The following is a 20056-nucleotide window of genomic DNA, read 5'->3' on the forward strand; positions in this document are numbered from 1 at the left end:
GTTTTCCTGCCTAAACAAAATTCCCTTATAAAGACTTGGGAAGTCTTAGATAGCAAGGGGGCAAAGCCAAACGACATGTAAAGTATTATTTGGATATACATATTATCATTGCAAAACTAACTGTAAAAAGTCTTTGCACATTCTCATCAAGGCACAGAAGCCACAAGCCAGAGAGATACACTAAGGAACAAGAACAACCACTGGAACGTCTCCAAAAAAAAAAGCTCTTGTACGCTATTTCTACTACCAAAAGAAGTGGATTTGTGTCCCTTTTTCACCTCAACCTTAAGGTGTTGCAGCATTTTACCAAAAAGCACAGCACTGAAGTCAAGAAATGACCAACATTTTACTCAGTTACACCATACATGATTCTTTGGGTATTTCTCTACATTTCTACATGTTCATGTGGAAAAAAACCATACACAAGCAGATAAAGCAACTTAAAACACAGTTTGCCTTTAAATCGTGGCTTACTTTTACAAAAGAAAACTTAAATATAAATGCTCTACTATTTGTAAGCTGATTGTTGAAACAGTAGGTTTCAACACATAGGGGTCCAACAGCTTCACAACTACCTCCTAGCTCCATACCATTCCTTCTCAGTCGACTGCTCCAGCTACAGACCAGTAGGTACCACCAGTCCAGAAGACTTGGACCAATTATCACAGTATGTGTTTTAAGTCACAGGATCCAAGAGTTTTCTACCAATAACCAGAGGTAAGCGGGCTGGGGGGGGTGGGGCGGGGGGAGGAAGGACTCTCCATTCCCCAGTCACCACCCCAATACCAACATGACAAGGGGCAGAGTGCCCAGGAAAAGGTGGGAACATTACCAGTTCAGCTCACTGCCTTCAGACTCAAAGCATGCCTCAACTCAGCTTTACAGACATGCAAACAGAAGTGACCTAGACAGCATTTGCCGTTCCCCATCTGCCTACCCCTACAGCATGGGAGCATTTCCAAAATTACCCCTACGACCACCTCAACCAGTTCTTCCCATCTTCCTTTAGACGGGAGAATGCCCATATTTTCTTCCATCTATTTCTGTCAAAGCTGATTCTGGGAGGGACAATTTCCCTTCCTCAAACCTCCAGCCCTTTTTCCTGCCATGTCTTCACCTTACTCTTCCCACCCTAAGACCTTCCCAGCAATTCAGTTCATGATTTTGCTCGTCTTCCTTCTTCTGTTGTCCAACGTCTGTGTTGCCGTGTCCACACAGGTGTGTGCGGGGGTACCCGCAGGAGTTGGACAACATGGCATCTGCGGCGATCAGACATCACATTTTATTGGAACAAAACATACATCTTACTTGAATGAAGTAAATGATGCTACACTTCCACACCAGGAGAATATCATTACATAATTAGTCACACTTAAAGATGGGCTTCAAAGAGTTTGCTAGGGGAGAGGAGGAAGGAGCAAGGAAGCCCTGCCAACATGCAGAACCCAAGCCCTTGCTCAGTTCCCGATCTACTGAGGCTCCATTTGCCAGTTCAGGGCCTGAATTTGGGGGGAAAAGAGACAAAAAAAAAAAATCAATCTACTGTTTCATGCTTTAAACGAAAGCTCTAAGATAAACTCTGCTGCCTTTGTGTAACTTCTGATGTAATTAATAATCTGACTCAGCAACAAGCCCATCTGGATATGGTTATAAACCTTGCACTGACCATTCCCTGATCGGCCTCGTGGCATACACAGCCATGCTGCTGAGGTGGTTTTTCACAGTGGCAAAGCTGCAACAAGCAGTTCCTCCGTCTGGCCGCTTGCTACCAGCTCCCCTTGAGCTGCCCTCTCCCCACCCCTCCTGGCAGTGTTAGGACAGCTTTATGGTACTGTGTAGCGAACAGAGTTGGTTAAGCTAAAAATAGTCCATTCATCCTCCTCCTCCTCCCTCCTCATTTTTGCCAAGTTATTTTTAAAACGTCCAACAGGCAGCTCAGCTCAGCTGGAAGGGAGTAGGAGGAGAAGATGCATCTCTGCCAGCCCAGGGGTGTTAAGAGGGACTGCAGGGTCTCCTGTAGCCCACCTTGCCACTAAGACGCAACATATCCATGATGTTACAGATGAGCACAGCGGTCCTCACAATCCCAGTTTGAGCTGGTGTTTGCAAAGTCTCAGAGGAGCATGTGCAATTCCTAGAGTTAGGAAGAAGAGGTTCGCATAATCTTAACCCTCATATCCCAGGAGCCAGAACTAATTCCGTGCTTTTCTGATTTGACTTGGGGATTCTACGCCGCCGCAGCAGGACTTAGGGAATGGCTCTTCGCTGTAACCTTGTTTGAGCGCTCATCTTTTGTTTGCATTACTTGAGCTTGCAAGATGACAGCTATCAAGTCAGATTACTGAATGCCACTCACAGTGACACATGCCAAAAGTAAACCAGTAAGACAGTCTAAATAGTGAGTTAGGCTTAATATGTAGGTTGCCAGGTATTACCTTAAGAAATAATTATAGGCAAATTAAGCAATTAAAAAAGTGCCAGATACCTTTTAACTTTTTCTTTTAAAAAAACAAACAGATTAAGTCTTAAGTCATTGGACTGATCCGATAAAAACTCTCCTGAATTCATAAAAAACCCCACACCTAAAATGTAACGAATTTAGGCTGCCAAAAAAAAAAAGGGGGGGAGACACGGGACAGGAACACAACACAGAATATTATAATAATAATAAAAAATCCTCCTAACCCCCCCCATTCTTTCTGTGTGTTTATGAAGCCTCCGGAAATACCATGGCAAACATTCCAGCTCTACAGCAGCGAGGCCACGTGACCTGAAGGCACAACAAGGAACTTCTTTCCCAAGTTCCTTCATGGAACAAAAAAAAAAAAAAAGTGATTTATTTATTTTTTAATTTCTTAAACCAGGATCCAGATCTAGGGAAAACTCCAGGAAATTTTGAGGAACACAGTTTTATAACAGGGTGGGTATTGGTGTGGTGGGGTTTTTTTGTTTGTTTGTTTTGGGGGGTTTTTTGGGGGTGGGGGGGTGGTTGTTTCCTTTTTTTTTTCTCCTTCCTATAATTATTTCTATGCCTGCACACGTTATTTTTATAATAGAAGACCAAAGTCTTCTATTGAGGGAGCATAAAGCACAGCATACTCGGAACACACCGCTAAAACTATCTGCAATGTTCCCTAAATCTCCTGTTCGAGTTACAATCAGTACTATTGTATTTCTTAATACAGCCAAGATCTTTTTCAAGCGAAAATTATGGCACAGCTAAAACCTCTCCTCCTTCCAGTCTTCCAGGATGATTTCAGTTAGAACTATCAATGAAAGGATTTATGCACATGGGCTTTGCTAAACATTATGAAAAAGTACTCAAAATCTGAATTTGAATAACAACCTTCCCTTTTTACAAACAATCATGTGGAAGTACTTGGAAGTAGTCTTTTAAAATCTAGGAGTCTGGATGAATCATAACGTAATAGTTGAGTAGCAGTTGAAATTTGAGTTTTGTCTTAAAACAAAGTAGATGAAAGCATCACCATACAGAAAGGAGAACAGTCCTGCAGTACAAAAGCACAGCAAATGGCAGGCACACACCACTAACTTGCTTTTGTAGCCGTGTCAGAAATGCTTCTAATTATCAGAGGTAAAAGAGGGATGGCATTTCTGCTGGAAGCAAGTTTTACGCTTTAGTCTTTCCTCTCCCCTCTCTTTCAGCCTATAAATATTAGTCTTACACATTTTTCTCCCATGCAGCTCTTGAAAATGTTGAGGTTTTTCAAGTCTGAGAGCAGACAGAAATGTTCATCAAGAAATGCCTTCAGGTCAACTGTCTGTAGATCATCAAAGTGCAGCACTGAAAATATGGATGAGGGGGAGGAGGATTATAGGAGCATGGCAGAGCATATTAGAAAAAAAAAATTTCCATGTTCCAATGATCATTAACTTCTTTCCTTTCGGAAATGGGTTCAGTTATCACCCGTGCACCTCAGTGGTGACAGGCACAAGGGTACTCACTTCTCCCCCCCTAATTTCAGCTGCATTCAAAACAACTACGAATACATGAAAGCATCGTTAATGCTATTTCCCAATACAAGGAAATGCCACCGGGATGCGACAAGGAGTGGAAGTGGAGAAGACCCATGTAACAGTGTAAGGAAAGGCAGCTGCTCCACAAGAAAACTAAGATGCGGATCCAATTCTTGAGAAGCTCTGAACTACACTGGAAACAAGGCAAAGATGAGATTACCTATTGCTTTATAGAACACTTAAAATATCTAAAAAAAACCCAAAACAAAGCAAAAGCAGCGTCAAAACAAGTTTACAAAGACTATTTTTTGTAAGGGGGGAGGTAACACAAACCCTGCAGTGCCCACTCTGTGGTTTTTTTTTTCCTCCCACTTCTGTCCAACAGCTGGGCATGAGCTATTGAATGCATTCTTGAAACTAGTGTTCATTTCTGCTCAGGGTTTTTCTACTTTGTGTATTATAAATGCACATTTATTGGCAGCAAGTAGAACATATTATTCCTGTCTTATAGCTCGAATGGCTCACGCAAAGAGTAATTTGTTTGTATTCTGTTTCAGGATCAATATTGTACCAGGGATAGCCCCAGGAATGTTTATGCCGAGGGCTTTGCTTGCAGTGTTTTGTTGTTGCAATCAATTGACCAAACAGGACTGCTTCTTAAAACAACAAATAAACTTTGGTAGTGACCAGATCAGCCGTTAAAGCATAAAACACGATGCAGCATCTGGAAAAAGACTGAAGGCCCACAAGTGTTTTTTATTGCCTGAGGGTCCATAAAGCTTTCCTACCTGAATATTTCCCACTGGCCTTTCTTCCTCTCGGTAGCTGGGGACCGTTTCCGTGATGCCCTCACATAACAACATCCATTTTCCTGCAATAAAAATACAGACACATCACGCTTCCGTTCTCCTACATACCACGGCAGCATTTGAAGCAGCTCCCTGAACAGTCCTGAAATCAGTTAAGAGCATTTCAGAGTGCCAGGACTAGGCCTGAGGACCAGAACTGAGCCTGGGTCAGGGTTGTAGCCCAGCTCTGCCACCCCCAAGCTTTTGAGACTCACTCCAGCAGTTTAAGTCTTACAGGTTTTCTTGCCTGTAACAGTGAGATGAGGAAAAGATAATAAGAATTCTGTTGAGGTTTATATCAAAATTTCCTAAGCCAAATTGTAGGTTTTTTTCTTTTCAGTTAAAGGTCATGCTGAAGTCTCTCTTATTCTCTACATAAAGGATACTCACTGACTGTTGTGAACTAAGTGCCATTAAAAAAAAAATAAACCAACCCCCAAACTCTGCTTAAGCAAATATGCCAAAATATCTCAAAACCACCATCCTGCCTGTAGCAAAACAAAGCAAGTTTATGGATTGCGTTGGCACAGAACTGCGACTTCTAGGAAATGTTTTTTAATTATAAAGACAGACTGCAAAGGGAGACGGGGGAATGTTTATGGGCGGTGTGTATTTTGTCACATGCTGTTTCAGCAGGCAGACAAGGTGTCCTTAACAGCCTCATGCGACTAGGCTCCAAAGCTCAGCAACTATTGAAGAAAGGAACACGATGACTACGTCTTGCTTCTCTTTTTACTAACTTTCAAACAACTTGGTTACAAAACTATTTTCCGAACATGAAAAAGCACACATTACAGAAAAAAACCAAGGCACACAATTCGCCGCCAGTCAAAGTTCCTCCCCAAGGACCAGCCATGGGAGCAGCCGCTTCCGAAACAACTCGTGTGAGGCAGAAGTCACAGGTGACTTTAAAAAATGCAGAAGAAAAAACTCAAGTTATTACAAATAACTTGCTAGTGGCATTCAGTATTTGTTCTGCAGTTCTTTTCTCCCTTAATTCACAACGAATAAAAACCACGTTTGAAAACCGTGTGTTAGAAACAGCCATCCCGCCCTGACACGTACAGTGCCACCAAGCGACCGTCTGCTTCAGGCAGGAACTCTGCTGGTTTTCTTGTCTCACAACAAACAGCAATTTTAGAGAAGTTACATATTGACAGGCACCCTGGGTGAATGATTGGCTTTTAAGGCCTCATTGAGCTGCGAATGTTTTCCCCCAGAATATATTTAGTCCCATCCAGAAGTTTTCCCCAGTGCTTTCGTTCTGCTTATACAAGCCAGGAAAAACATGTTAATTGATTCAGATTTAGTATGTGTTAACATGATTTTCTCAGCTAATGCAGACCGGGTCTTTAATGAAGTTGGGATTAGTTATTTATCCAACTTCTAAATTTGTTCCTCCAGAGGATGAACTTTTGTTCTGTCTGCCCCAGGAGCTGGGTACCATTCCAGGTGCGACCGGATGGGACTTTGGCAAATCAGGCTGTAGCATTTACTTGGCGGTTTAAACTTTACCTCTCGCTTCTCTCCTGGACGCTTGCTTCCAGCCCCACGTTTGTGCGGCTCCACAGGGGAGCTGGGTCGGGGGAACTCATTTCTTTCAGCACGTTGTCTCATAAACAGCTGTGCCAACACAACACACAGGGACCGGGCACAGGGCAAGAGCGATCGGCTGCACTGGCAGAGGGTAGGAACAGAGGCTGCTTTAACCAGCTCAAACTGCACTGCTGCAACACACGAAGCCAACGCTTTGCTCCCCTCCTCTGTGCTTTAGTTCTGCCCATCTGTAAAACTGGCACCACCATTCCTACTTTGTTTTATAAAGCACCTCTTAAAAGGGCTACGCCATTAACATTTCTGTGAATTCACACTACAGACCACCCACCCCTTCTGCAAATCGGGTCCAAGCTTATTCTAAGGACACTGGCACTGTCCCCGCCAGCATCTGCTCCCTGGTTTCACCACGCAATCTGCTCAGGGGCTGTACGTCTCCCCCGCCACCGCCCCAGCCTGTTCCCCTGCCCTCGCGCCAGCCCCAGCTCTGCCAGCACACTTCACAGGGTTTTGCTCTGAACTGGAATCCCTTTCTAAAAATAAAATCAGCTTCTTATTAAAGCCTGATCCCTTCTCTCATCCTATTTCTAGGAAGATCCCCAAAACAGTCTCACTGGCACAGTCTGGGGGTAGCAGGCTGCACCTGAAAATGAGAAGAGATGCACGGGGAAGAGGAGACAACTGCAAACACCTTAAACCTGGCATCTGCCACCCTTTCCAGGTGTGAAACCACGGCCTCGCAGCGGCACAACTTGATGCCACACTATCCCAACCCTATCCAACATTCGTACCTGGTTCATGTCCCGTGACGCAGCTGCACAAGCGGACACGGGAAATCACCGAGTCCTGCCCGCAGACACCCACTGGTGCCCGACAACGGAGCCGCCGGGTGTGAATCCGGGAAGAGCGAGGAGGGGAACCAGTGGCGTTCTGGCCAGTGAATATTTCCTGCTCTTCCAGATCCAGCAGAGGGAGCACAAAATCACAGGTTGGGGTTTTTTTTTGGCCAAATGCTTTTTTGGCTACAAACTGCTCAATGCTTAAAATGCCAGGCACCTCGTATGACATTATTCCTATAGTAATGCATGTGCGGAGCATTACAAGCACATAATAGACAAAACCCTTGCTCTGAGTAGATTAAACAGTAAAAATCAACACGGTGAAGGAGACGACCAACATGAGCGGGGAAGGCTGCAGAGGTTGAGAGGAGGAAGGAGAGGCAACACAGCAGGGCTGCCAACTCTGGCGATTTTATCATGTCTCCTGCGATACTAAGAATTTTTGCTAAAGCCAGCTCTCCAAAGCCTCATCATTACATAAAGATTTCAGCTTTCAGATTTTCGTCTGTCTGTTTTGAAGGACATAGGAAGTTCAAAAGCAAAGCTGTAAAGGTGATTAAGGTGAACCCCAAAGATGCAAAAACCTGGACAAGTAGTACAAGACACCCCAAAATTTGTTGTCTTACATCACGGGCAAAACAATCTCAACTCAGGGAATTTTACTTAACTGTATTTATTGCCAATTAACACGCTTTTAACTACTGTTTCAGGAGTTGAAGGAGAAAAAGGAGACTAAGCAGTTCAGAAAACAATGGGGGAACTCTTTTCCTCCCCCTTCCCAAGTTTTCTTCAGTCAAACACCTTTCCTCCCCCCCACTTTCCTGGTCTAATCTCCCTTGTTTCTGCCATGCCTGACACTCAGCTCATCCCAACACCAACAGCAAGGCGACAGGCAGCACAGCAGGCTTTGAGTTGTGCGTGCAATAGTTAGTCTACTCCTCGCTTCTCACTTGTCCTTCCACTGCTCCTTGATGTGTCACTCCCCTTCCCCTATCCCAGCCTGGACGACTCCTCCACTGGTCCCAGTCCCCCGAGGAAGTCCTGGCTCCGGCCTGGGGTGGCTGCAGTCCCTCAGGGGTGCCTCCCCTCCAGTCTGGGGCAGCCGAGGTCCTTGGGGGCATCCCAGGGGATGCCCCCCACCCCTGCAGCCCCTGTCACCAAGCCCAGCAATATACCACAGATCGTCAAGATTTTTCTTTTAACATGGCGCTCTGGTTCTTAGCGATTTTGCCAAGATGTAATGACCTTTTCTATTGATTCACGCAGAGCAAACTCTTCATCTCAGCAAGCCTTAAAATTAAAGCATATAAGAAACACTGAAGGGGGGAACTGCAAGAAGTCCAACAGGGAAGCACACAGAGTTCATCTTTAGGCCTCATAAGTCTCAGCCATACCATTGCAACAGACTTGGGTCAAGCACAAGCACCTTTCCCTGCTTTGTCATCACAGCCTGGTCCCACCTGGTGGCCACCAGCTTTTAGAGACTGGACTATTATAGATCTTCCTGGACTACAGACTTCCCATAGCCTCATTCTCTGAAGAAAGCAAGAGGGACCCCAGGGTATCTCACTGTCTACACCTCAGCACTCAGCCTGTGATAGACTTAAGTAACTGTCAATAAATACAATTCGAAGGGTAACTAGGAGCCAAACCTTCAGTTTCCACACACAAGATACCACTTGGTCTCTACACGCCCAAAGGAAAATGAAGAGATAGCAAATACAAAACACACGCAGAAATTCTTGGAAAACAAATACTGCAGAGATAGACAGTTAAGGATGTTGTACAACCTTCTTATGGAAATACACAAGGCCAGTGCACTTCAGAATATTCTTCTACTTTCACAAGTTATTTCCAAGTTCCAGCATTATTCTCCTTGAACTGCAGAATATGTTCAAACTCAAAATTCCTGTAAAACCACAGCGTGTCGACAATCCCGGCTTCTCATTTATCCAGGGCTGTAACTGGGTCATAAGTGAAGAACGCGAAGTGCTGCACTTCCTAAACAAGCTTACTGGTCAAACAACAGTCCTTCTGCTATACAGGAAATCTTACAAACTTCTACACAGAGTGTTTAAATATTGTATGCAGTCCTTGTTAGGTATCTAAAAACTCCTGAGCTCACAGAGGGCTATGAAACTTGGGCTTTTTTGAGATTCTAAAGCACCTCAAAATCAACACTGAGCGTACGCCTGTTGAGCATCCGATGTTGTCCTCTGCCAAAAAGGGGGTAGTCTGCTAGTTTTATATGAAAGAGAAGCATAAAATGTTTCTCAAGTAAGCAATGCAAAGTAGGTGGGGGTTTTGGAGGGGGGAAGGAGAGAGAAAGAGAGACTAAGCTCAAGACAGGCTGGCGTGCTCCTTTCCTGGGCAGAGACGGGGTAAGGGAGGACAGGAAAGTTGGAAAGAAAAGATCTGGTGGAAGAAAAGATCTGGAAGCAGAAGGAAGAGGGGCAGAGGGACTGCAGCTTCAACCTTTCACCTTCACCTACACCTAGACTTGGTCCTCAAAGACCCTCATTAAGCCAAGAATCAAAAAGCACAGAAACACATCACACCAAAATGCAGCAGCCACGTGGCTGTAAAACCCCAGCATTCATCTGCATGAACAGAAAGGATGAGCACTCCTTCCAAACACAAGCTGCAGAAAGCCACAGAAAGCAGCCACGCTGCACCGAACCCACCGTGTTCCCCACCTGGCACCACCGAACGCATCCTCCTCCCTGCCCAGCAGCGCTCTGCCTGCCTGCCCCAGCGAGCCCTGCGTCAGCCCCCCGCCTCCGTCCCACCGGGCCTCCCCGTGCCCCCAGAGTCCCGGGCAAACCCTTGCTCCACACTCCTGCGCTACAGCATTTCTTCCCCATACAGTTTGTTGCCGAAACAGGAGCAGGTTCTCACGGGGCAGATCGCAGGGGGCTGCGATGGCAAACCTCACCGGGCTGAACACCACAGCTGCTCAGACACACTATCAGACCCGTGGCTACTGCAACTGGTCCTCCCGAGAGATTTGTCAGGCTCAGCCTGCTAGGCAGAACGCTACCAGGGCAGAGCAAAATAAGGAAGAATCACAGTAATAACCATTTTAATTTTGGCTTGGGTTTTTTCCCCCCCCGTGTTTTTCAAAGGAGTAAAAGCAAAAGTTTTGTTTCTTCAGTCACCATTTCCTTGATAAGTTTTCCCAATTTTCAACAAAAATTTATCTTTCCTTTTTCCCTCTGCATAAACAGATATTAAATCAATCTCAAAATTGTATTTCACATTATTTTAAAAAATTAAAACAGTACTGGAGTACACTTTTTCTCAGGTGTAGGAAGCCATGAAGTTGTAACTTCCTCACTTCGAGCCAGAAGGGAACGCTAGGGTTGTGTCACACCCTCCTTAGGTAAGGCCTAACAGCAAGAGCAAGCAATATCATGATCTTCAGTTTACAACAACAAAATCCTTTGCTTCTCCCAACTTGTTCCAAAAAATTCCACTGCTGGAAGAACCACCTTTCCAACCCGGCTCTCTTTTCCATGCTGCATGCAAATTTATATGGGCCCAGCACACCTAAAAAGTCACTGTTGCCCAGGTCTCTGCTCTCCTGCCACAACCCTGGAAACCCTCAGGTTTGCGGGGCAGCGCTGCACCCGGCCTCGTGTCCCTAAATCTCGGCAGGCTGGATCCGGAGATCCAGCGCCAGGAGCGAGGAAGAGGCGTGAGCAGGAAGAAGGAAATCTGACTGGGAAGATGGACACTTTGGTGCATCTTTGTGAAGACACATGCCACAGCTTTGCTGTGAAACAGTAACCTGACGGAGGCAGCTTTGGCCTAAGCTGAAATAAGGTGGATTTGGCGTGCCCACGCTGCGCGAGGGAGCCAGGGCAGCCGAGCCCCGTGCCCCCGGCCGGGCTGCTCCTCCGCCAGCGCCCGTCCGGCCCAACAGCACCGCCAGCGAGGGTCGGCCTGGGGCGGACGAATCCAAAACGACTGAAGGCTGCCATTTGTTATCATTGCACAAGTGACCATCGTAGTAAGGGCTCCGAGCTAGGCCGCAGCAGACAGTAGCATATTAGACTGCATCTGTTTATAGCAGAGGACCGAGCTGCCAACCCACAGGCGTAGGATAACGAGCGCTATTAACCTTGGCTTAAACCAAACCATTGTTCTGGAGATTGGACACCTCTCATAAAATCCCATTATTAGAGACCATTTGCCATCTATTTCCGTACCAACTTTTTAAGTTTGTTTTGTTCTATTTTAGAAAAATTTTCCCCTTCCCTTTTCCTTATATCCTATTGTACTGACAGAGCCTTAAACAATAACCCACTCAAGCACAGCCATGGAAGTGGTTTGAAGGAACAAAGGCTGCTTCTGGCACAGCCAGTGCATCTGACTCTCCCTGCGTACAGCTGCCTGCATATCCTCCGCAGATTTGCAGAGCACCAGAAGCTAATGATTTCCCTCTGCTTCTGCTGTGTGTCGGATACAAAGTAAACTGTAGGCAGGAGGTGTCTACTAAAATTACATTTGAAGCATCGACTAAGGGTGCAGGTGAGTCACAAGCAAGTTCTGCAGCTAATCTTGCTGAAGGAATAGGCAAGAGAAGGCTGACCTGAAAAGAAAGCAGTATGCATAAACAAGATGAATTCAAGGTGGGGGGGAGAACCCAAACCAACCTAACTCCAGGGAGGCGGTGCAGTACAAGCAGAGTGTCTCAGGCTCTGCTAAAGAAGATTATTGCCACATCTAGCAGTTAGCACCCACCCATGTAGTGTACCATCAACTTAACTCTCAAGCGAGACTAGCAGAAGAGCGAGACAGGATTAGACATGCTTGTTTTTAACCATTCATTTCTCTCTCTGGTGGAACACTATCAGCACAACATTGGCATCAAAATTACTACCCTTCAGAATGTGCAGAGCGCATTTTTAATTTTACATGTAGCAGTTATGTCATATGGGGTTATTTATTTTTTAATTTCAAAGTGGTAAAACATATTTAATCTGTTTGAGAAAAGAACAAATTGATTTAGCGAGCAGTTCAAGGCTCTCCCTGGAGACACTCAACCACACTCGGCAATCTGGATACAAGTTGAGACTTCACTAAAGTCTTTTTAATTGTAGGTCATAAGAAATGTCAAGATATAAAGCACCAAGGAATACTAAAAATTAAGCCATCATCTCCGAGACTAACAAATGTCTTGTAATTGGCAGTAGAATATTTTTTTTAAATCATTATGGCATTACTACTTAAGCACAGCAGCAGAGCAAACTGCTTAGAGCTGCATGTAAAACATGCGCATTATTTTTGCTGGTGGGGGGAGAAAAAATCCCAATACCTACCTTAAAGGAAAAATACCAGGGTGAAAGAAACTAACAAGACTAGACTTGTAATGATGGTGGTGTATCTATTCCACTTTGTTTCATTACACTAAACTTCTTCTGTTTATAAATAAAAAGATTTGTTTCACCTTGGTCAGAAAATCTTCCCTAATACAGTGTGAAGGAAATAGGGCTGCATGTACAGCAGGGCACACATGCAGAAAGGAGCACAAAAGCTATGAAAGACAGTTTTTAAAGAAAACTTCAAACAAACAAAAACCCACAAAACCTTAAATGCTTTCAGAGATTTGCGCCCTGGTTTTATAAGAAAAAAAACTCTTTGTTTCTTCTTAGCTAAAAAAGTGCATTTAAACAGCTTTTTTCCCCACAAGGAAAGTACCCCCGACTTCTGTCCTGTAGCTTTGAGCTGGATCCCTCATTTACTAAAACCCGTTTGTAGCACTTAACTGCAATCCCAAAGTTTCCTTTGTCCACTTGCCTCAGATAACGATGACAAAAAGAGGGCTCCGACCTTAGCAGCAGAAAGCAAAACCGCCTCCGGTTTAACTTCTTAAAACAGAGGAAGTTAAAAAATTAGGTACATTAACTTTCAAAACCAAAGAGTAATATTGAAGAGCTTTTACTAAAGTAGCTAAAGAAAACATATCTAACACATCTCCTTCTCCCACATTCTCCTATCTAAAATCAAGCTCAGCAATGAGAAGTCACTGGCAGATTTTTTTTTTTACCATCCCTGCCCAATAACCTTTTAAACATCATCAATATACCAATTTCCATTCCCATCATTATGTTCCACTCATGGGAGTGGAGACGAGAAGGGTATTTCCCCTTTCTAGTTAAAGCAAGATAAAATTAATCAGTAAACAGGTATTTGAACAGGAAGTTCGAGTGATGGACTAAAACCCCACATTTATGTGAAAAAAAGAAAAGAAATTGTAATTTTAACATCCTATATTGCTGTCAGCCAACTCACTAATTACAAATGACAAAATGCTGATTTCATCGGGTTTAGCCCCACTCCCCAGTAGATGCGCCAAAACCTTCGGATGAACCCGTACCTCTCCAAAGGTGAAGTGAAGCTTTTCATGCAAGTTCAAATCTATCCGCTGCCAAGTCCTTTTTCCTGACTGCCTTCCCATCAGCTCACTGAATACTACCATACTCTAACCTGTAAGATTAAAAACCACGCACGCATGCAAACCTACATCCGCACACAGCATAGCGCGGGGGCTACGCCTGCTTTGCCTGCGTGAGCCGCGCTGTCCTGCCAGGGAAGCGAACGGCAGGAAAGCTGCAACACCGCGACCCAAGGAAGATGCAGGCAAACAGTTTTACAGATCCAAACCTTTTATACAAATTAATGTCATGGAAATAAAAGAACCAAGAGGAATAATCGCTCAGATGCCTCAGAGAAAGAGTCATATCTTGGGATTTAATAGCTAGAAGCAGTCTTTCCCCCCATCTTCCCTGTAAGCCATTTGGTCACAGCAGATGAGTGCTCCTTGCTGTCTATCACACAAGCCCTTACGAAAGAACTCCCAAACTGGTAGCCCTGGATCCTGATTTTCTGGTCCCCTGGAGGGTTGCAAGGCAAGGTCCAGGGCCTCCCCTCATGCCAAGCCCTGCCAGGCTGCCCACGCTGAAACTCGAGGCCATCGGCAGCTCGGAGAGGCGGCCAAAAGCAGGCAACGTTGCACAATTTGTGTTCTGTGTGGACATCTGAGCTGGAAAGACAGTCATTTCAAAACAAGCTGAAGTTTGCCTCAGGATCTTCTAAGTTTTACTGCGGGCTGTTCTTAAACTCTTCCACTGATAGCATTTGTAAAACTCAGATTAATTTTCTGTGACACTGAAAGGGGGGGGAGAGACCCTAAACAAAACCCCAGCCCTGCCTCACCAACTTCCCTCCTTACATCCGCATAAACATCCACTCGCTTCTCCCCTGTCCTCGAACGCCCTTTCTTTCCAACACGCCAAAAGCTTTTAACCCATGTTAAAGCCACTAGCGTCCAGCCCCTGCTCCGAGCCGGCACTGCTGTGGCAAAGCCACTACTCTGTGAGAGGTGAGCCCTGGAAAGTCTTGCTCGGACACTTTTGAGATGTGGCTGCCACATCTCTCCGGCAGAGAGGAGGCTCCCCGGATCCACACCTCCGCTTGACACGTGTGCAGGGTGGTTCAGTCAAGGAAAGTGCATTTTTCATTAACCAAGTGGATGACGGACAGTTTCAGCAACTGAGGCAGAGGCACACATTGCCTTCTGGCAGCTCCTCTCCGGGGGTGGGATGGACATCTGAGGAGGGGTGAATTAGAGGGAGAACAGCTGTTTGTTCAGTGAATGAGTCACAGGACTCAGCTATTAATTCTTCCTCCCAAGAGAATATGCCCCCATGCCAGCCCACCCACCATCCTATAAAACAAACAAACATAATGGACATCGGGGAGGGGGAGCTCAGTAAGAGGAAAGGAAAAAAGGGGGGGAAAAAATGCCCAAGCATTTAATATTTACGTAGGAATGAAATGTTTCATTAATTACATACAGAATCAATTTGCAGCTATTTTCCTTAAATTTCTCCGTCAAACCCACAGATTTGAAGCACTTTGAACTGTGCTGCGCCAGTAATTGCGGATGAATGTTTTAGATCAGTCTTGAATCACTGTACCGCACACACCAAATGAACTAATAAGCTGCTCATGTGTGGACTACTAATGCATTTTTCTTTCTTTCCTAGACAGATGGAGTGCAGTCTAAAATCAGTTGAATTGGCTACTGGGAATCTTCAGAAAGACTTAGAAAATCTTTAGTTCTACTGTTTTATTAAAAATACCACTCAACAGCCTGTACGCACTAAAAAGGAGCCAAGAAGATGCAGAAAAACCCAAACAAATTTGCAAAGATATAAAGGAAGAGTCGGACATTTCACATGACTACAGCAACCTCCAGAGAGTGACAACGAATAGTGCGCTGTGAAATGTTATTACAGGACTATCGAAAAGATGGACATCCTTGCCATCTAGGTGATATTTATCACAATACATCCATTTATGGGCAGTCATTTTAAATCACATATAGTGGCATATCAATTCTGTAATCTGACAGATGTGTTCTAGTTTACAGAAGCATCTGTTGAGTCATCAGGACATCAGAATAGTTAATTGCACTTTGGGGATGCTTTCAGTGATTACAAGTTCCCTTATTTGAAGCAAATTTTAAGTGTCCTCATAGATTTTCAAAGTTAACGTATGCACCCACACTCCAGCAAAATTAATGTGTGAAAAATATAAAGAATAACTTCCTTGAGGAATTATCTGTTTTCTGCCTTCTGCACACCCTGCCTCACACTGTGCTCAGCTATGTGGAACAGAAAACAAAGATAGGACTTGAATCACGCCTAATTCTGAAATATAAACTAAGACGTGACCTACGCTGGCTGGGCAAAGAAAGCAGAAGAAGCTGCCTTCAGTCAAGAACTTCTGAAAAAGATGTAACAGCTGAAAACCACTAGATGATGGCTGCTTTTTTTTTTTTTTGCAAGATACTTATTATTATATTTCATAAGCTTTTACTCCTGTTGATTTTAAAAGAAACGCTGTACAGGAGCATATCTTTCACCACCACAGGGGTATAAAGACAAGCCAGGAGAACCACCCACAAGACAAAGCATGGGCTGAGCGACATTAAGCCATCCCCACATCTGAAATTGTACCAATTGCTTCTATGCCCAGCTAGGGACTGGAGACAAGCAATCTTCCTTCATTTACCTAATTACTTAAATATTTTAATTAAAAAGAGCAAAACACCTTGTGGAAGACTCCAAGTTCTCAACATGAGTGAGCAGATTATATCTTTCTCATACTTCCAACCTGCCTTTCCTTGCAACCTTATGGCCTTCGTGGCAGTAGGAGGATTAAAAAAAAAACCTATCTCTTAGGAAGAAGGATCCATTGTATAAACTTTGGTTTAAAACCATTCAGCAGTGGTTTTGTTGTTTGGTTGGTGTTTTACCAAACAAAACAAAATGAACCAACCAAAAATAAAAGGGATAATCTACTGTTTCTCAGACGTGACTGAATCAGTCTGGTCTCTAACTCACGAACCACAGGGTTCCCATGACTAATTTAAAGAACTATTTGATTTCACTCAAGAAGTGATCATGAAGCTGAAGTGCGAGTGCGCAACTGAGAGCACCATACAAAGCTACAGCTACCAACGCCACATCTGGGTTTTGATTCCTATAAATCCTAAAGCAACAGCACACCTCCGTCTAAGTAGACTGTTACTCTTTAGTGCGGAGGAAATCAAACTTGAAGTGAGAGTGTAAAAGTTGAGACAAGCACTGCAATCAAGACCACGCCTTAAAAGGTCCCTCACACTTTGGAAGTTACAGCATATTCCCTTGCTGCTAAACCCAACTGCTGTCTCAGTTGCATTAAATTATTAGCTAATTAGCCCTGAGTAAGGACAACAGTGTGCTGCTGCTGGCAAGCTGTGAAAAGAACACTTCAGCAAAGATCAATAGCATTTTTGTCTGGCTTACAATAAGAAAACTGCTGGCCCAGGTTATGAGTTTAAGCCATTTTTCATTTGGCAGACAAGACAGCGCTAGTGACAGATCAATACAGTAACTTTATGATAGGCTGCTGCTCCCACAGATGGCAGGACCATAAACAGGCATCATTTTTAAAGCCTGGAGCAATCCATTACTTAGAAACCACCTGACCTTTTATAATACTTAGACATTCCTACATAAAAATGAAAATCAGAAAACAAAACGGGGAAAATCAGGAGGATGAGCTGTCCCATAAGGCAGAAGGGAACATTAGCTCTTTGGAAGTCAGTATGCGAAGTAGCCAGCTTCTGCGCTGCTTGGGAGATGACACTAAAGCCACAAGGTTGGCACCAGGTAACGACTTATCCCTTTCAAAGAAAAAATGTTATTGGGGATCAGTTTTTATTTGATGCAAGTGTCATATCTCTAGGTTATCTGGGATAATAAAAGAGCCTATCTATTAATCCTAAAAAAACAAATAAACAAACCAACCAACCCACAAACAAACATGTCCTTAAAACATTAGATGAGTCAATAACACCTGCAATTAGTAAGCACTTGAGAGAACACCATTACAAGTGGGTGGTTATTTTTCCCATATTGCATTATACACACTGTAGCCCCTGCACCTTGGTTCGTTGTTCCGCACCAGTATTAGGGTTGCCGATAGCCTTCCACTATTTTAACAAAGGCAAAGGAAAACAAGAAGAAGGTTTTATAATTCTAATGCTTTTTATGGTAAGACCTCTAGCTGAGGAGAATGTAAAGGATAGCACCTTAATAAATTATTCAGGCCAGATCTTCAGCTGAGGACACAGGTGGAGCATCTGGCCCTATATTTAAAGTCATCTTTTTACTGTAAACATGAAATAACCACAGAACATGGTGAATTAATCACACAACCAGCTTGCCTCTGCCTTCCCATCTGAGGCTGGCTTGTGTCAATTATTAGAGAAATATCTGCTTAAGCAGGAAACTAATTTTACAAAAGCACATTGGGTTGGCGGGCTTTCATCAATACTTTTTGGTTGCTGCAAGTAACTAATTAACGTTAATGTCAACATAAAGGATAGACGAAGGAGGAAAATATTAACAAGCACAATATAAAAACTGAGCTGGCTGCTTCTTCCCCATACAGTACTGCCATGCAACTGGCTTCCAGTCCATGCCTGAAAAACGAGTTGTTATTAATTTGGTCATTAATTTTACCTTGCATGATGTAAGCAAACAAGCGCTACATTTTCCCCTTAACTAATACCAATTACACACAGCATCAGTTTAAAATGCGGCAGAATAGCACACAACCCAGAAGTCTTCTGACTGGGCTCCACTTCTGCGAATAATGGCCTGGCTCACACGTACACGATGCTAAATCTGCCAGTGATCTGCTTTGCTCCAAAACTAACCCCCCTGCACCTTCTACAAGATCCTATATACAGCAAGCTGAATTAAAGCAGGAAAGTTAGGTACTGAATCTATTTTTAAAACAAATGGAATTTCTTTAAACTAAAAGGCAAAGGATTCTTTCAACAGTTTCACATTTGTAATCTCACCTCTTTTTAGCATCACAAGGGCTCTTTATGCCCAACCGTGCTTGGACAGGCTGCCCACCACGCCTGCCAGCCACCAACGCTCGGTTGCGACCCAGCCTACTGCGAATTCACTGGCGCAAACACACAAAACAGCAGCCCACAATCCTGACTCGCAGGACACATCCTCAGAGATGATGCCCCCGTGATCTGGCTAAACAAGACACTCAAACTCAGTGGCTTGGTTTTTGTTTCTTCCTTTTGTTGTGTGCCTTTTTTTCTCCAGTAAACTTACTATGGTTTTGGCTGCAAAAGCGCAGCACTTGGAAATAATTACCGACGCTTCTTTTACAGCGCCTCAATGACACTGTTTCAATTTTAAGACAACCCAGAGCATTTCACTCACCCCACGGCATATAGATGCAGGCAGCAACCCCCACGCTGCCTGTTCCAAGATGCTGGCTCAGCCCCGGCACACCTGGGACGTGCACCCCCTTCCACCTGACTGCCGCCTCCGGGAAGGGGAACGGGCCTTCCAGAGCTCGGCTGCACAGACCCTCGCTAAAAGGAGCGTTAGGAGGAGCGATCACATAACCTGGCATCCGAGTACCCGAGGCCTGTGTTCAAAGGGAGGCGAGAGCATCTGCCTAGAGGAAAGGGGAAGAGAGCCCCTCTCCCTCAAGAAGTAGGAGGCCGTGCTCCTCCTGTGCCCCAAATGATTATTGCTTGCTTTCTGGTGTAATAACTCCCTAATATGTATTTCCTTCAGCACTTCAGCCACTTTTATCCCACTCCTCCACTGCGGATACTCCTGTACTTCCATTTCTTACGCTTTTTTCCTTCTTTTCCCTACATCCTATTGGAAAACAGCGTGTTGGCACTTCAATCCTTCTCCGCAAGATCCTCACCACAACTCTGACTTTTTCTTGGTTTTCCTCCATCCCTGTTAAGATCTAAACTACACTCTTCATCCCAGACCCATCTCTGCAGATTCCTGTTCTGTCCCTCCTTCGATCCAATTGCCTGGACTTTCTGTACTAAGAGAGTTTTAGTCAACAGGGACATTAAATCTCCTTATTGCTACTGTACTATTAAAATGACATGATCCTCATCTAAAGATAGCACTGTGTGAGCAGCTGTATAAACTTTAACATGACCACCAGTGAAGGAAGACCCCCTCGAGGACCTCCAGAGTTTCTTGTTGAAGAAATTGTACATAAGTGACAAATCCGCAAGTACAAATGACCATGCAATAACTTTGCTACTGAGCAACAGGTTAATTAAGTTAAAGAAAATCATGGAGAGGCTTCAACACCACAAACGTCCTCATTGTTACATTTCCAGACTCCAGATTAACCACAAAAACCATACCCAACACCTTATTATCTATTTTTCTTCCCTAGCAAAATCTTGCTTGAAAAGCTATGATTTAACAC

General features: G+C 44.2%; 1 protein-coding gene across 7 annotated transcripts in view; it reads right to left on the reverse strand.

Annotated features, from left to right (window-relative positions):
• The window catches only part of ZMIZ1 (zinc finger MIZ-type containing 1), a 358482-nt gene that overhangs the window by 228952 nt on the left and 109474 nt on the right, over positions 1-20056 (reverse strand). For 6 of the 7 annotated variants that reach the window (XM_064464893.1, XM_064464902.1, XM_064464896.1 and 3 more), the window contains exon 3: positions 4767-4849. The exons of the other annotated variant lie outside the window; for it this stretch is intronic. The gene's annotated coding sequence lies outside the window, so the exon portion shown is untranslated. The remainder of the gene's footprint in view (positions 1-4766; positions 4850-20056) is intronic. 7 annotated transcript variants of the gene reach the window in all.

Source organism: Phalacrocorax carbo, chromosome 13 (assembly GCF_963921805.1).
Source record: "Phalacrocorax carbo chromosome 13, bPhaCar2.1, whole genome shotgun sequence".
Lineage (NCBI taxonomy): Eukaryota > Metazoa > Chordata > Aves > Suliformes > Phalacrocoracidae > Phalacrocorax > Phalacrocorax carbo.